This window comes from Phaseolus vulgaris, chromosome 1 (genome assembly GCF_000499845.2).
Source record: "Phaseolus vulgaris cultivar G19833 chromosome 1, P. vulgaris v2.0, whole genome shotgun sequence".
NCBI classification, from domain to species: domain Eukaryota; kingdom Viridiplantae; phylum Streptophyta; class Magnoliopsida; order Fabales; family Fabaceae; genus Phaseolus; species Phaseolus vulgaris.
In genome coordinates, this window is record NC_023759.2 from 29,059,228 (window position 1) to 29,076,797 (window position 17,570).

Consider the following 17,570-nt stretch of genomic DNA (forward strand, 5'->3'; position numbering starts at 1 on the left):
TTTCTTTATTATGCAAAGTGACTTTTAAAAGTCAAACCACAATTTCATTAATCGCAATTCTGGAAGTAGAATTTTTTGCACGTTTTATAGTTTCGATTACTTTCTCTTCTGTATGAAGCCTGACATGGTTAACTTCATTTTTGTCATTACCTGTATATTTATTTAATGTTATTTATTATTATTTTTTTCTTATGACATATTTGAACTAAATTCATCTTTATTCTTAGCTATAAAACTATATCCCATTTGAAAATTGGAATGTTTGTTTTTGTCTCACAATACTGTTATACTTTATTATGTTTTCTTACTATTCCCATCTATTTCACTTTGAAATTTTAAATTTGTTATTTTGATATTTTTAAAAATAAGTCCATACAACCTCCTCAGTGTGTATATATATATGTATATATATGTATATATATATATGTATGTATATATATATGTATGTATGTATATATATATGTATGTATGTATATATATATGTATGTATATATATATATATGTATGTATATATATATATATGTATATATATATATATATATATATATATATATATATATATCGATATGTTTTGTGTTTCATATTGACCATTGCATTCTACATTTTCCTTTTACTCAAAGGTCACCCTTACAATGTCTTTGTTAAGACAAAATACAAATTGTATGAAAGATGTTAATCCACAAAGTGAAAATTGGATCCTGATAGCAAGGGTTATACGTCTGTGGTTTGTTTCTGATTTCAAGAAAACAAAGTTTTCATTCTCCATGGAAATGGTGATTCAAGACAAAGATGTAAAATACTTTATCATTTTCTTTCATATTTTTTTGTACTACAGTTTAATGTAATTTTTATTAATCATGCTTAATGTGTGTTTCTATCTTTCAGGGTGATAGAATTCCTGTTTCCGTTAGAAGAACTCTAATTTATAAATTTCAAACTGATATTTTTTAGGATAAAGTTTATTCCTTCAATTTCTTTAGTGTGTCTACTAATTCAGGATCTTATCGCACTACATGTCACCAATACAAAATAAATTTTTAGTTTGGAACTAAAGTAACCTTTGTTGGTAATGATCTGGTCTCATGTCCAAAACCTCACTACACACCAATTTCTGTGTTAAAGGCGTCTGGTTTTGATATGGACTACTTAGTCGGTTAGTAATATTCTTTTACTTGAACAGATTTCTTTCGACCTGTTTTTAAATGAATATGTTTTTACAGATGTTATTGGAATATTAACTGGTGTGGGAACTGAAAGAGAGTTGAATAGATCAGGGTCAACAACTAAGTTAAATGCTATTTCTATTGAAGCTGATGGGTAAGTTAATATTTTGTACCATAACGAATCCAAAATATTTTTTCTTACAATTGTAATTTTAACTTACAACAGCTACCGCATTGAGTGTACTTTATTTGGTAACTATGTTGATGAGCTCAATGCATTTCTGTCATCTGGAGAGGTGGAAAATATTGTCATCAGTGTGCACTTTGCTAAAGTAAAAAATTTCCAGGGTATGTGAAGTGATGAATTTTCAATTTATTTAAATTTTTTCATTTGATTATTTTATTTATATGATATTTGTTATAAAACAATTCATTATATTTTAATGTAGACAAGGTTTTTCTACAAAATTGCTTGGACTGTACGAAAATAATATATAATGATAAGTCCAAAGATGCAACTGAACTCAAGAAAAAGGTTAGTTTAATATATTAATTTTCGATAATTAAAATGTATGAACCTTTCTAACCACAACTTTTACATGTGTAGGATGATTGAAAGTACAGATTCTCCTACACAGGGACTCAGTCAATTGTGATTATGGAAAACAGAATGTTGAGGATGAATTCATCAGCTTCATTCATAGAAATACTATTCAAGGCCTCAAAGATTGCAAAGATGTATTACTAATGTTTTTTAACGGTTTATTGAAATGGATTATTAATATTTTAAGATCATTTTTTTTCTTTTTACAGGAAATCACTTTTGTTATCTTAGCTACAATAAAACATATTGTAGCTGATGACGATTGGTGGTACACAACTTGCTTATGCGGTAAAGCTGTGTACCCTGATTCCAAAATGTTTTTTTGTGAGAAATGTAACAAACATGTTATCAAAGTCCAACAAAGGTAGTGTTTCTACTTGCCTGAATTTATTTTTAATTACATATTACATATTTCTTAATAGTTATTACTTATTATATTATTATATTAATTTTTTTATTAATAATAATTATTAATTATTAATAATTATAAATTATTAATTTGTTAATAATTAACTATTAATTATATTTTTCAAATTATAGTTAGAAATTGTGAACCTTTATGTATTTTATATTTCAGGTATAAGCTTAAGCTGCGAGTGATTGATGAAACGGATTCTACGACTTTCGTTCTATTTGACAGGGATGCCACTACACTGATCAATAAATCTTGCACCGAATTATTTGAAAGTCATGATAAGGTAAATTATCGAACCATGCATATGTTTATTTATGCATATAAGAAAAGGTTATTATATTAATTGATATTTTTTTTAATATTTAGAACGGTGATTCTGGTGTATTACCAAAAGACTTTGATCTTTTGATTGACAAAGTTGTGTTGTGTTAAAGATCAAACTCTTAGGTTTGACCAATCATTCCGTGTCAAAAAAGTTTGTATTGATGATAGTACTATACAAAGGTTTTGTGAAGGCCGTGTTGAAAATGTGGTATGTTTCCTAATTTCATTGTATTCTTACTTACATTTTACCCTTAAATTCGTAATTTATTCCTTTTTTACTTAATTTAATTTAGTTATCATTTTGTGAAGGAACTTCATTCTCAGAAGAAAAGACTGTATACTGTTAAAGATGTCCAACATGATGAGTCTTTTGTACCACTTTCTCAGGTAATTATCATTTAAAGTATTAACTTAAAAAAGTGAATAATTTACTCTTACTAATATGTTTTGTTATCATCGCAGGATTTATTTAATAAATTTTCCACTGAAGCTGTTGATTTGCAATCTAAAACTATTGATTTAGCCAGTGATAGTGTCTTAGGTAATGCTACTGAATTGGTTGCTCCACGGGTTACAAGAGATTTTGCTTCACCTGCTCACACACCTAATGATGATATCCCACTGAGGATATTAAGGAAAAATATCAAGATCGAAAAGGGAGTAGTATAATTTCATACTGTTTCTCTAATGTTTTGTAACTTGGATGATCTATTTTCATGTATTGTAGACTTTCTTTAATTTCTATGTAGAACATATTATGCTGTATTAGTCAATTATATTTTTAAATCTCTTTATGTAATATTGCTTCTTTCATATGTTGACATTATGTTTGAGGTAGATACTGACTTTATAGTTCATTTTGAAGTTGTTATATTTTGTTTTTTTTTTCAATTTTATGTGTACATTTTAATTTATTTAATGAGTTTGTTTTTGTGTAATTCATATTATTGCATACTTTCTGTAACTTTATTTTGTAACAATGGTTCTTTCATGAAATCTCAGCATCAGCATCGTAATGGTAAGTGCCTCAACTTTTACTTTTTCTTTATTCATAAATATATATATAGAATTATATAATATTTTATTAATTATAATTTGTGTTTTTTTTAAGGTTATTGAAATATTGTTTTCTTTTCCCAGGTATTGTTTTCCTTTATTGCAGGTATTGTTTTTTTCGTCAATTCATTTTTTATAGATAATACCTTATTATGTGATAAAAAAGAAATCTTTGTGTAATGATATGTTTGTCCTTACGAGAAAGACTTTTTTAAAAACAAAAATTCTCCTTACACTCAACCTCTAAGGATATAGAGGATAACATTAACTACGTGTCAGAGCAATTAATACATGACTTATTTTGTATTTTTTATTTTTTCATAAACTGTCTCTTCTGTTTTCTTTACACTTTTTTCAAAGTATTCATTTCATCTTCCAAGATTAATTAATTAAAAATTATGGACAATAGTAATAATTACAGAAGTTAAAAGTGTTATATTTTAAATTTAATATGAAATTATATTTTCAATTTTAAATTTTAATTACAAGTAGGTTATATAATGTTAGAGGTTAGGGTTTAAGTATTTAATTTAAATATATGTATATATATATATATAATATAATATATAATATATTCATAATAATATATAACATATAAAATATAATATTTAATATATTTAAAATTTAATATGTTTAATATATTTTATATTATATTATATTTATATTATATTTATTTTATACTTATGTATTTATTTATTTATTTATTAATTATTTATTTATATATTTAAATATAATATATATATATATATATATATATATTTGTCAAATTATAATGCTAATTAATTATACGTGTCATTCATATCCATTTTATTTATCTGTGGAAATAGTTGTATTTTTTATTAATTATTATTTGTTTATTTTGTTAATAACTTATTTAAACTGAAAAAACTCTGTTGTATAAGACAATGTTGTATAAGACAATGTTGTATAAGGCAATGGAAAATGGAAACTTCAAAGAATAATTACAGGTAACAACTCACCTACTATTCTTTTTATAGTTATGTCTTTTCGTATTTATTTTTATTTACTTTAATATTATTGATTTATTTATTATTATTAATATTTCTTAATTTATTTACTATCATTATTGGATTTTAATTATGTTTTTTATTATTTAATATAGGAACTGAAAAGACATCTTGCTTCAGAGAAAATTTTGCGTAGATTTGTGACTGAAAAGGTATGATTGCTATATATAAGTAACGTAGGACTTTTTATTACTCACAAACCTATTGCTATCTTCTTTGTAACTTCGTAAATTGCTCTTCTCTACTTCTTCCCTACTTTCATCATCCTCATCTTTCTTTTTCTCATTGTCATGGTTGTGATTCCTGAGGAGATCGTAAAACTTTCTGGTAGAGGTTACTTTACAACAGTTAACATTCGTGGGGACGTATGCTTTTTTTTTTTCTGAAATGCCTTACTTTTCATAGTTTTTTCAGTTCTTTGAGTATTTTTATGGTTTTAAAATGGATAGAATGGACACGTGGATCGTGCATTCGCCATCGAGTTTGAAAATGAACTGGAAGAGGAATGGATCCTCAGCGATAGTCAAGGCAATATTTATATAGTATATTATAACAAAGATATACTTTGTCCCCAAATTTTGTATGGATGATCCAAACTGAGTGATTTTTATGGGTTTAAAGGTCACCACAGCTTATTGTTTCGTTATGTGGGTAATAACTCCTTCCATATAACTGTTTTTATGGGGGAGTTATGTGAAATGGTTATAAGAAATTATCTGAAGGAAGTTCAAGGGAGGGTGTCGCTCAACAATGGCCCCTTTATACATTTTGGCTTAAAGTTGAGTTCAAAACAGGTCTTTGGAGGATATGTGGTCAGTTTAGCATCCTTTCTTTTGAAATGGTTACTGATATATTCTATTTCTTTTATTAACTAATTATTAACTAACAATTTCGTTATTGTTTAAGGATCTGCCTTCTCCTTTTGCTGAATATGTTCGTAGAGGGAAGTTCAATAAGGTTACTCTACATGGATGGCTACAAGATGTGGAATGCAATGTTTCAAGTGCAGGTTTCCTTCCAGAAGTGATACACTCTGTAGCGGGTGGAAACAATTTTGTCGTCTTCATTCTATTCGTGAAGATGACAAAATTATTTTTGAATGTTATAACAAGAAGCCCTCTACTGATATCAGTGTTCTACTACTGAAGACGTGTCACTACAAAAGACTTAGTGCTTAGGATAATCAGTTCTTATTTTGATATATTAGTTTTGTTTAAGTTAATTTATTTTGCAAGTATTGCTTCGTTTTGTTGTGGAGCATCCAGTTTCCACTTTAAGGAAACAAGAACAGTTTATTTTGTTTACTCTTTATTTTTATTTTTTTTTGGTTATGTTTAGTTAGCTAATTTTATTTCTTTGTATTTATTGTTTAGGGTTCCAATATTTTCAATATGTATACATACTTCTTTTAATTTTTCATTTCTTATTTGGCATATTAATGATGCGTTGGCATTTCTAAATATGCTTAACGCTATAAGAATTGCCAGTATATTAAAAAAATCATAATCCTGTTTTAGATTGTGCAATGCATGTATATTAATTTGATTTTCTATACATTGTTTGTTTATGTTTATATTGTTTATTATCAATTATTAATTAATTACTTATTGATGTATTAATTATTATTTTTATCTTAAAACCTGTTGGTGTACATATGTTTGTTTTTTTGTGTATCATTTCTCTAATTTTTATTAATTTTTATGAGTACTATTTTATTTTAAAAATCTTTATTATATATATATATATCTTGAGGTGACTTCATAGTTCAATATGATTTTGCCTACAATGTTTCTGGAGGAAACACACATTTTTTTTATTTACTTGACTTGGTATAATCTAATGAATTATACTTTTAATTGCAGTAATTATTGTGGAGTATTTTTTTCAGGTTGAACTTAAAGAAGGAAGTTGATCTTTAATACTTCATTTTTCATATACTTCATTTTTCATATATATATATATATATATATATATATATATATATATATATATATATATATATATCTTATGGGAACATAGTATTAGAAATCGTTTTATTTAATTTAAATTAAAATTATTGTAATGTATTGTAATTTATTTACAAGTTATGGAAAAAAAATTATTCTTTAACTTTTACATAGAATTTGTGGGTCGTTTACATTGTAAATTTGTGTAATTTGTGTAATTTTAATGTTATTTTTTTATTATATTTAATTTAATTTAATTATATTTCAACTTCTCAATTTATCTATTTCTATATTCCATAAATTTACAAATTTTATATTTAGCCTGACTTATTATAATTTTAAATTGCAATTATAAAATAGTTAAAATGTTGAATAGTATAAAAATATTGTTAGGAAGAATTAAACTAGCCCAAGAAAGGACATTTACATTATTTTTAAATAAAATAAATTTGTATAAAATAATATTTAAGACATTGAGAACTTTCAAGTAATCATTACATCCACACTGAGTACAAATTTCGAAGTTAATTTAAAAAGAAAAAAAAACTAATATTAGTTCAAATTCAAAATAACTTAATATCACATTTTTCACAGTAGATCATTAACAAATGAATGAGGAAGTTTTTGGAAAAGCACATAAAGTTGGGTGTGCTAATATTAGTTCAAACTCATTTTCCCTTTATCATGTTCATCTTCTTCGACATTCATAAGCCAACTGATATCTATTTGTTACACTTTTCCCATATCTTCTTTTTGTCCAGTATATCAGATACCAAATATCAGATCTACCAGATTGTTTACTCTGTTTCTGCTTGATTCTGGGAGATACAACTGAAACGCTGTAGAACGGAAAAGGTAATTAAAGCTTGAATCTTTTTTCATTCCTACCATAAATATTAATTAGAGGTGCATGCATTTCATAGAAAAAATGTTGTTTTAATAATATTTCTCTATCTTACGCTTTAAGACATAAAAGTTGTTTCTCTTCTACTATGATTTCCCAATATAGAGCTTGGTAACCATACTCACTGTGGAGGTATCCATGGAATGGAAAAGTTAATTAAAGTTTGGATCTTTTTTCATTCTGAGCATAAATATTCATTAAAGTTTCCATTTTTAAAATGCTTTTAGTTCACAGATGTAAGGTATATACATTTCATAAAAATAAATGGGCTTATAATAATCACTTTATTTACCATTTTTTTCATTTATAATTTTTTTTCTTTGATTTGTGTTTTACTCAAATTAGTAAATACAAAATGAGCATATCTGTTTTAGTCAAATTGTTTTGGCGGTATACATATATTACATGTTCTTGCATGCTGTGTATTATTTCAGATATACCCAATGCAAGAATTCCTATTGTTTTGTTAAACAGAAAAGTTGTTCTGCAATGGTGCAAAATAAAGTTACCCAAAGTTCCCTTTTTTTTGCTTATTATGGTTGTCAGAACATCCTCTGTTTTTTTAAATTGACGTACTTTATGTTTCTATTTTTGGAGGTTGCTTCGTTCTTCTATGGTTTAAGAGATGATTGTTTCTAGATAAATGTCGGTCCAAATATATTACTATATTTAATATTTACTATATATATTATTATATATACAATCTGATAAGTTTATTCCCTGTAGTTTTGCCCTTTCAAAAAGTCAACCAACAATTCATTAATGACAATGCTTAAAGTAGAACGTTGTTCTTTTGGAATGGACCAGGAATTTGTTTTCAGATCTTAAAAGTTAAGTTCCCCTTTTTCACAACAATTTCTAGACATGCATTGCATGAGCTTTCTTCATTGAACATTGATACTACCTAATGTGTAAATGTTTTTATTGTTGTTATTATTTGATTTTTTAATTAAGTTAGATTTTGAAGTTTGTTTGTTTATTATGCAAAATAAAGAAAAATGTTGCAAGTGTTATCCCTTTTCAAAAGTGATCCTGCCTGTTGACCAGAACGCTGGAAACTGCCTCATCAAAGGATCGACGTGTGCACCGCTTCACACCTCCGTTCCTCTTCGAGATCCACCTCAAGAACCTGCAAAGAAACAGAGCGGCGCCGCTGCGGCCGATCGCACTCCAACGCCCAAGTCAGCGAAATCGAATCACCAAATACTAAGAGAACAAGAACCGTGCAAATCCTCTCTCACAGTAAGCTCTATAACTCGCAAGCGTAAAGAGTATAATCTGAACGTGCGTACCTCAGAAAGTCCGTTAAGAACTCTTATATACCTGGTTACTTTCTCTCTCCTGGCAGTTACAGACTTGGACACGTGGCTCGCATCCAACTGTACACGTGCCATCATCTGGAGCCTCCTTGACTTGGGCGCTGCTTCTAACTCTCTTTTTTGGCTAAGTTACCTATGCATGGTACTGCCCAGTACATAGCTAACTTGGGAGTGCGATCTCTACTGAAACTGGCGAGTTAGGGTGCCTTCGTACACCTTCCCTGTGGTCTCGCCGACCGTCTTCATAATCTGCACCACCTTCATCTCTGGCGATGTGTTTTCTCTGGCGATCTCCAATCACTAGGTCGCCTGAGTTTACATCTGGCGACTTCATCTCTAACCTGGTGATCGCCGGTTCTGGTATGCTGGAGATCGGAACACGCCAACTTAATAACTGGCGACTTCACGAGCCCCCCGACTTCCTTCCCTTCTGCCAACCTGGCGCCTTGTCAACACGCCTATACTATAGCTGGATGCCACGTCATCACTTCCGACTACCAGGGCGGTACAAAAAGTAAATTTTTGGTTGAACATTTTTAAGTATTAAATATCATTATTATATCATTATATATAATTAGATATCATTATTATTATATAAAAACATTACACATTTTTATTTGTTCAATATTTTAATATTTATTTAATAACTGCATTATGTTAAAGTAATAACATATAAGGAAGTCCCGTTCCTGACCATGTACCATCAAAATTGGCGCCAAAACAAACAGCCAAAACAAAGGTATTGTGAACAATATATTGTACACACTTACTCCTGAAAACAGTACATACTTTTATGGCTGAAAATATTTGTTATTACTACAATACTTCCTAAAGTTCCGTCATTCATCTTTCAATAGTTATGGAGCAACTGAAGCAAAATATTAATAGAAGAAATATGATTGTTAGTCTTTTTCAAACAAATTCGAATGTATCAGGTACAGGAACTACAACGTATATTTATATTTTTAAGTGTCATATATACATACATATAGATATACATATATATTTATAAATTAGGTTCAAAAAACAATTTCAAAGTCTTTTATGATGTAAGAATATATAATGAACTTTAATCACAATTTATGGTAAAAATATATAAAAAATAAATGGTATGTTATACTTCTTAAGATATTTACTGTGTGTTTATGATTTTACCTATTGTTTTACATGGGTTTTATTTTTCAGAGAATGAAAATCTAAACACAACATACATATTTGAATCCAGCAATGGTAAGCATAACTTTAAGTATATTGTTTACTTCAAAGTACTGTATGTTATTTATTTATGATTTTCTTTGTAATTTGTTTTTTTGTTAGTTCTCGCCACTCATAATGGAAAATATGCCAGAAGAAAAAGAAAAAATATATTGTATGAACTGCGGAACGGAAAAGTAAAAAAAAACAGGTAGTGAACATAATTACCGTTTTTTATCATTAATAATACTAAATGTCAAAATTTATCCATGTATTTTTATTTTGAAACATATTAATCCAAATGGAATACACTTAATTCATATAATTCTATGAACTTAATTTTAATGTTATGTAATTTTTTTATTATATATATTTAAAAATTAGGTTCATAAAAGAAGTTAATAATCAGTTATGATGTAAGAGTGAATGAACTCTCAACACAATTTATGGTAAAAATATATAAAAAATTGATGTTATGTTATAGTTTTTAACAACTTATTATTTTACATGGTTTTTATTTTCTAGAGAATGAAAATCCAAACACAACATGCATATCTGAATCCAGCAATGGTAAGCATAACTTTAAGAATATTTTTTACTTCAAAAGTATTGTATCTTATTTATATATGATTTTATTTGTAATTTTTTTTTTAATTCTCGATGCTGATATTGGAAAATACGTCAGAAGAAAAAAAAGAAATATATTATATGAACTGCGTAGCAAAGAAGTTAAAACAACAGGTAGTGAAACCTAAATACATTTTTTTTATTTATATTTAGATTTATATTTAAAATAGAATTAACATTATTTTTCAATTGATATAGAATGTGTAAAACCAATTCAAATTAATTTTCAATTTATATGAAATGTGTAAAAGAAATACATAGTAATTTGTCATTCGTTTACCTTATTTATCACTCATTTTGACTGTTTGTTGTAGGTGGAAGTACTCCTAACTCATGTCAAGATCTTGGTTATCTAGCATCACGAATTATGATAACAAATATCTCTGTTTATGAGAAGGTTACTCCCAACAATCAATTAATGCATTCAACAACCAAAGTATATTCATCAATGAGTACTATAAGTAATGTAGAACTGCTTCAAGGTCAGTGAAAACATATTATAAATTATATTCATTACAATTTAGACTAATACTACATACTACCTCAATAAACATTTTAGTTTTTATATATATTGTTTTTGTGGAATCATTTTTTTGTTTGTTTATATTAATCAGATGTTGCCAAATCTGCAAGGGCGAAGGGGGAAAACTTCATTTATGATCAGCGAGAAAAGGTTGATCATAAAAGAGGTAGTAACAATGACATTTTATTTCATTTAACTCTCGCAGTATGTCATTCAATGAAATTTCTAATTATTGTACTTAAGTAAGCAATTTTTGTATCAAACTATTGTGAACTCAAGTAAGCAATTTTTGTGTCAAACTTCTCAAAATAAAAGCATAAATGATTTTGTCTCTGTAAACCTGACTCCTGACAATGACTTCAACACCATGCATTCAATTACAAAAGTATTGTCATCAATGGCTACAATTATTAATGAAGAATTTGGGCTTACAATGCAAGTTCATGGTTCGTTCTTAATGGATAATTCACATTGTTTGATTATAATTATAGTATTATTACAAATATACACACAGTTTAGATTTATTAAGTATAGTACTAATTTATGTTTTACTATATTTTTTCTTAATCAGCTGAAATTATTAAGTAGTAATAATTATCATATATATATGGTTCAAATACACTGAAATGTTAAAGTTCTTCAAATCATTGTTCAAAGATTAACTTTGATGTAAAAGAATTTATAAGTTCTTATGTACTGATCTTAATTGATTTATCTTATTCTATCACTCATTGAAACTTTTTGTTGTAGGTCAAAGTACTCTTAAATCAAGTCAGGATTTTGCTTCTCAGACATCTGGAATTACATACTCAAATTTGCCTTTTTCTCACCACCTTACTCCTAACAATGACTTAAACATGATGCATTCTACTACCAAAGGAATGTCATCAATCCAAACAATTACTCATGGAGACATTAGCCTTACTCAACATCCTCATGGTTAGTTTACAATCCATTATTCGTTCTATTTCATTATAATATATAGAAATAGGACAATAGAATTTTATTTCTTTGTATTTGTGCAAATTTTGGGAAAGATGCAAAAGGGTGATCAAGGTAGAGGTAGTAGAAATATAAACTGAATGAAAATTCATTTAACGAAAGACACATTTTTTTAACCTAAATCATTGTGTTTCTCAATCAGTGACCCCTAAGAATCATTTGAACGTCATGGATGCAAGTTCTCAATCATTGTCATGTTTACAAACAATTTGTACTACCCTTAAATTTCAAGGTTAGTTCATGAAACCAATGTAAATTATTTTTCATTATTCTTTTATGAATTAAATTTCAAAATCATACTGATGTTTTAGTACTACTTAATTGCTGGTTTGGAACATATTTTGTCCAAGTAATTCAGTTGCAGGGAGTGTAGGGTTTGTAGTTAGTAACACATTAAACTTACATAACAAGTCCGGTACATACAATGTTCAAACCCTTGAATTAGTGACTCAGAGATTGAATTTTGACGAAGATGTCCAAAATGACGAAACTAATGGTACTAAAAATTGTTACTTTATATTTTTTATTATTTATTTTTTAACAACCACTTTCTTTTATTATTTTTTGTTTCAGATGACACCACACAAGTTTATAGTTCTGAATTATATTCAAAAGCTGAAAATGAAGGTGCATATCTTTAACTCTAACTTATTCACTTCTTCATGCAAACTAAATCCATTTATCTCAGAAAAGTAATATATCACCTTTCTTAATTTTCTAAAAATAGATACTGTTGAATTTGGACAACCTACTATTCAATGTGAATACTGCTTGGGCGAGGTTTGGTATGAAGAAAGATCTCAGAAATCTAAGACTTATGTTAACGTTGATTTTTCTATTTGTTGTCAAAAGGGAAAAGTACAACTCCCTTTCTTACAAGAACCTCCTAAATTGTTGTTAGAGTTATTAAATGGGCAAGATAGTCGAAGTCAACACTATCTACAAAATATTAGAAGTTACAATAGTATGTTTTCATTTACTTCAATTGGAGGGAATATTCAGTCTTCTATAAATGATGGATATGGACCTCCTCAATTTATTCTGCATGGACAAAGCTATCATAGGATTGGAAGTTTGCTCCCCGATAGTGGATCAACTCCTAAGTTTGCACAACTTTACATATATGACACTCAAAATGAAGTGTCAAATAGATTATCTCACTTTGGGTATGTGTTATATTCAATTACTTTAATGATTTACTTTCTATTTACTTGATTAATTCAAAGATAATTTTTAATGATATATTTTTAAAAATTGCATGTAGGTCGAAAGTGAAAAATGTGAAGTTTGACAAATCCTTGATTGAAGATCTTACCAAGATGATTGATGACAACAATGTTTTGGCAAAAAGTTTTAGAAGAGTAAGAGATTTTGTACATAATGATGTAAATTCAGATTTTGCATTGAGGTTATTTAGACACCGATACAAAGATCCAAGAGTGTACAATACCCCTACAACAGATGAGATAGCAGCATTAATTGTGGGTGATATGAGCAACGTGGATGTAGGGCGAGATATCATAGTGAAAAAAGTTCAGGACAATTGTTTAGACTCCATGAAACACATACAACCTTTATTCCATTACAATATCCATTAATATTCCCCTTTGGAGAGGATGGGTATCAAGAACAGATTCCAATACGAAATTCTGGAAGTAATAGCAGAGAACGTAAGAGAATTCGTATTTCATTAAGGGAATTTATTGCATTTAGAATTCAAGAAAGAAATGTGGAGTTTGGGAATATAGTTCATTCACGTCGATTATTTCAACAGTTTTTGGTTGAAGCTCAAAGATTGTCGTTCATAAGGCTAAACCAAAAAACAATTTGTTATGATATTTTTCAAGGTGTACAAGAAGCAATGAATCCAGGAGAAACAAATTCTTCTGCAATTGGAAAGCATATAATTTTACCTGCATCTTTTACAGGAGGAATGCGTTATATGTTCAACAATTGCCAAGATGCTATGGCCATTTGCAAAACATTTGGATATCCTGATTTATTTATCACTATTACCTGCAACGTAAACTGGTCAGAAATACGTGACTTTGTTACTTCAAAAGGATTAACTGTTGCTGATAGGCCAGACATTGTTTGTAGAGTTTTCAAGATGAAATTGGATCAAATGATGATTGACTTAAAAAAAGATGACTATTTTGGCAAAGTTAATGCAGGTAATCCACATTAACCCATATTTAACAGTTTCTTTGTTATATTATTATGTATTACATTTTGAAGAATTTTTTTTCATATTCTCATAGGTATGTACACTGTGGAATTTCAAAAAAGGGGTTTACCTCATGCCCACATAATATTGTGGTTGGATGGACAGAAAAAGTTAAGAACTCCAACAAATATTGATGCAGTCATTTTTGCAAAATTACCGGATGCAATTTTATACCCTAAATTGTCAAAGGCAGTGGCAACCTACATGATACATGGCCCTTGTGGGGTAAGTCGAATAAGTTCACCTTGCATGATTAATGGTAGATGTTCAAAATTTTACCCCAAGAAATTTAAACTGTTGACTACTATTGATGAGGATGGATATGCATGTTATAAACGTGAAGATAATGGAACATTCATTCTTAAAAATGGAATTAAGTTGGACAATAGAAATGTTGTTCCATATAGCCCATTGCTACTACTGAGGTACCAAGCCCATGTTAACACAGAATATTGCAACAAATCAAATTCAATCAAGTATTTGTTTAAATATGTGAACAAGGGTCCAGATAGAGCCAATTTGAAAATTACTACTGCTGATAAAAACTCTACAAAGACCCCAGTTATTGATGAAATTAAACAATATTATGATTGTAGATACATATCTCCATGTGAAGCTGTGTGGAGAATATTTGCCTTTGATATTCATCATAGATGGCCTCCAGTTCAACGATTGACTTTTCATCTATTGTATGAGCAACCAATTCTCTTTAAAGACAATGAAGACATTGATGAAATATTGAACTTCAATGAACATAAAAGAACAATGTTTTTAGCTTGGTTTGAAGCTAATAAAATTTATCCACTGGGAAAAAATTTGACTTATTGTGAATACCCTAGATATTTTGTTTGGATGGCAGACAAAAGAGAGTGGAAGCCAAGGAAAATTGGTGTTAGTATTGGAAGGTTAACATATATTCCTGCAGGTTCAGGGGAATTATATTATTTGAGGTTATTGTTGAATTATCAAAACGGTTGTTGTAACTATGAGAATATCAAAATTGTTAATGGTTTCATTCACAAAACATTTAAAGAGGCATGCTATGCAATGGGGCTATTGGCAGATGATAAAGAGTTTATTGATGCAATTATAGAATCCAGTGACCTTGCTTCAGGAAATCAATTGAGAAGACTTTTTGTTACCCTTTTATTGATGAATACTATGTCTAGACCAGATTAAGTCTGGAACAAAACACGGAAGTTGTTATCAGATGACATTTTATACCAAAAAAGAAAGGAGTTTGTCCTACCAGGTATAAATTTTTTATTTCTTGGAAATTTATAATTTATAATTTATAATTACTGTATGACATATAATTTCTTTCCTAGGTCTTATAATTGAAGATGCTAAAATACAAAACCTTTGTCTTCTACAAGTAGAAGAGTTATTAATTTCATATGGTAAGTGTTTGAAAGATTTTCCAAGTCTGCCACAACCTATTCATTCAGATTCTTTTATTTATGAAAATAGATTCATTATTGATGAATTGAATTATGACAAAATAGAAATGTTTGAAATGCATTGTTCTCTTTTTCAATCTCTTACTCCTGAGCAAGTGGAAGTCTATGAGAATATAATGACAGCAGTCTTGTCATAGCTAGGGGTTTTTTTTTTCTTATATGGTTATGGAGGAACTGGAAAAACTTTCATGTGGAAAACTTTGTCCACTGCTATTAGATCAAAAGGGTTGATTGTATTAAATGTAGCTTCTAGCGGTATAGCTTCTTTGTTACTTCCAGGAGGAAAAACAACTCATTCTACCTTTTGCATTCCTTTGTTAATAACTGAAGAGTCAACATGCAATATTCCTCAAGGAAGTCTTAGGGCCAAATTGTTGATCAAAACTAAATTAATTATATGGGATGAAGCCCCAATGATTAATAGGTTATGTTTTGAGACCCTGGATAGAACTTTAAGGGATGTCATGAGAGTTGAAAGTGAAGAAAATGCTCTTAAACCTTTTGGTGGTAAAGTAATTGTATTGGGAGGAGACTTTCGTCAGATATTACCTGTTGTAAAAAATGCATCAAAATATGACATTGTGAAGTCAACAGTAAATTACTCGAAGTTATGGAAACATTGCAAAATCTTAAAACTTATAGAGAATATGAGATTAAAGAGTCATACATCAATGCAAAGTCAAAAAGAAATAAAAGAGTTTGATGATTGGATACTTCACATTGGAGATGGAGATATGGAGTTAAATGAGTTGGGACAAGGAATCATTGAAATACCGGAAGAGAATTTAATTTTAGATGTTGAACAACCTTTACTGCAGTTGGTTCAGTTTGTTTATCCCTCCTACATAAACAGTGTGACATCTAATGGTTCTTTTGAATGTGTGGATCAAGTGAATGAATTCATTTTATCATTAATACCAGGATTTGAAGTTACTTATTTAAGTTTAGACAGTCCTTGCGAATGTGAAGAACAAGACAATGCTCAAGTTGAGTGGTTTACAACTGAATTTTTGAATGATATCAAATGCTCTGGAATTCCCAATCACTGTGTTAAATTAAAAGTCGGAGTTCCAATAATGCTTCTAAGAAATATTGATCAAGCCAATGGACTTTGCAATGGAACAAGATTACAAGTAACTCACTTGGGGAAAAATGTTATTAGTGCCAAAGTTATTACTGGGAAAAATATAGGTGATGAAATATTTATTCCGAGAATGAACTTGACTCCTTCCGAAACAGGTTTTCCATTTAAGTTTCAAAGAAGGCAATTTCCAATATCTTTGTGTTTTGCCATGACAATAAATAAAAGTCAAAGTCAAACTCTCAATAAAGTTGGTCTATATCTATCGCGTCCAGTGTTTACACACGGACAATTATATGTTGCTCTTTCCAGAGTAAAATCTAAGAAAGGGTTGAAGATATTGATTTTGGATGATAATGGTATTACCACTAACTTCAATACTAACGTGGTTTACAAAGAAATATTCGAAAATGTTTGAAGTATTTACTTACAGCCTTACATATGAGGTATGAAAATTGTTTAATTAATTGTAAATTATTTTTATTTCTTATATCTTTTTTTTGTAATATATTATCAACAATTTAAGAACTAATATACACGGTCTCTGATAGGTTTTGATCATTGCTTTTGTGTGACACAAATATTCATGGTCATCTTCAAAGTATGGTACGTTTTCTTTATCAATTGTAGAATGTGTTATATCCTATTCTGAAATACCTTTGTAAAAGTTTGTTAATTTCATTAATGTTTTAAATGA

The 17,570-nt window shown here is 28.6% G+C and overlaps 1 pseudogene; it reads left to right on the top strand.

The window, feature by feature from the left end:
* The first annotated feature begins 632 nt into the window (after positions 1–632).
* LOC137815833 (uncharacterized) lies at positions 633–17,291 on the top strand (annotated as a pseudogene).
* Positions 17,292–17,570: the final 279 nt, after the last annotated feature.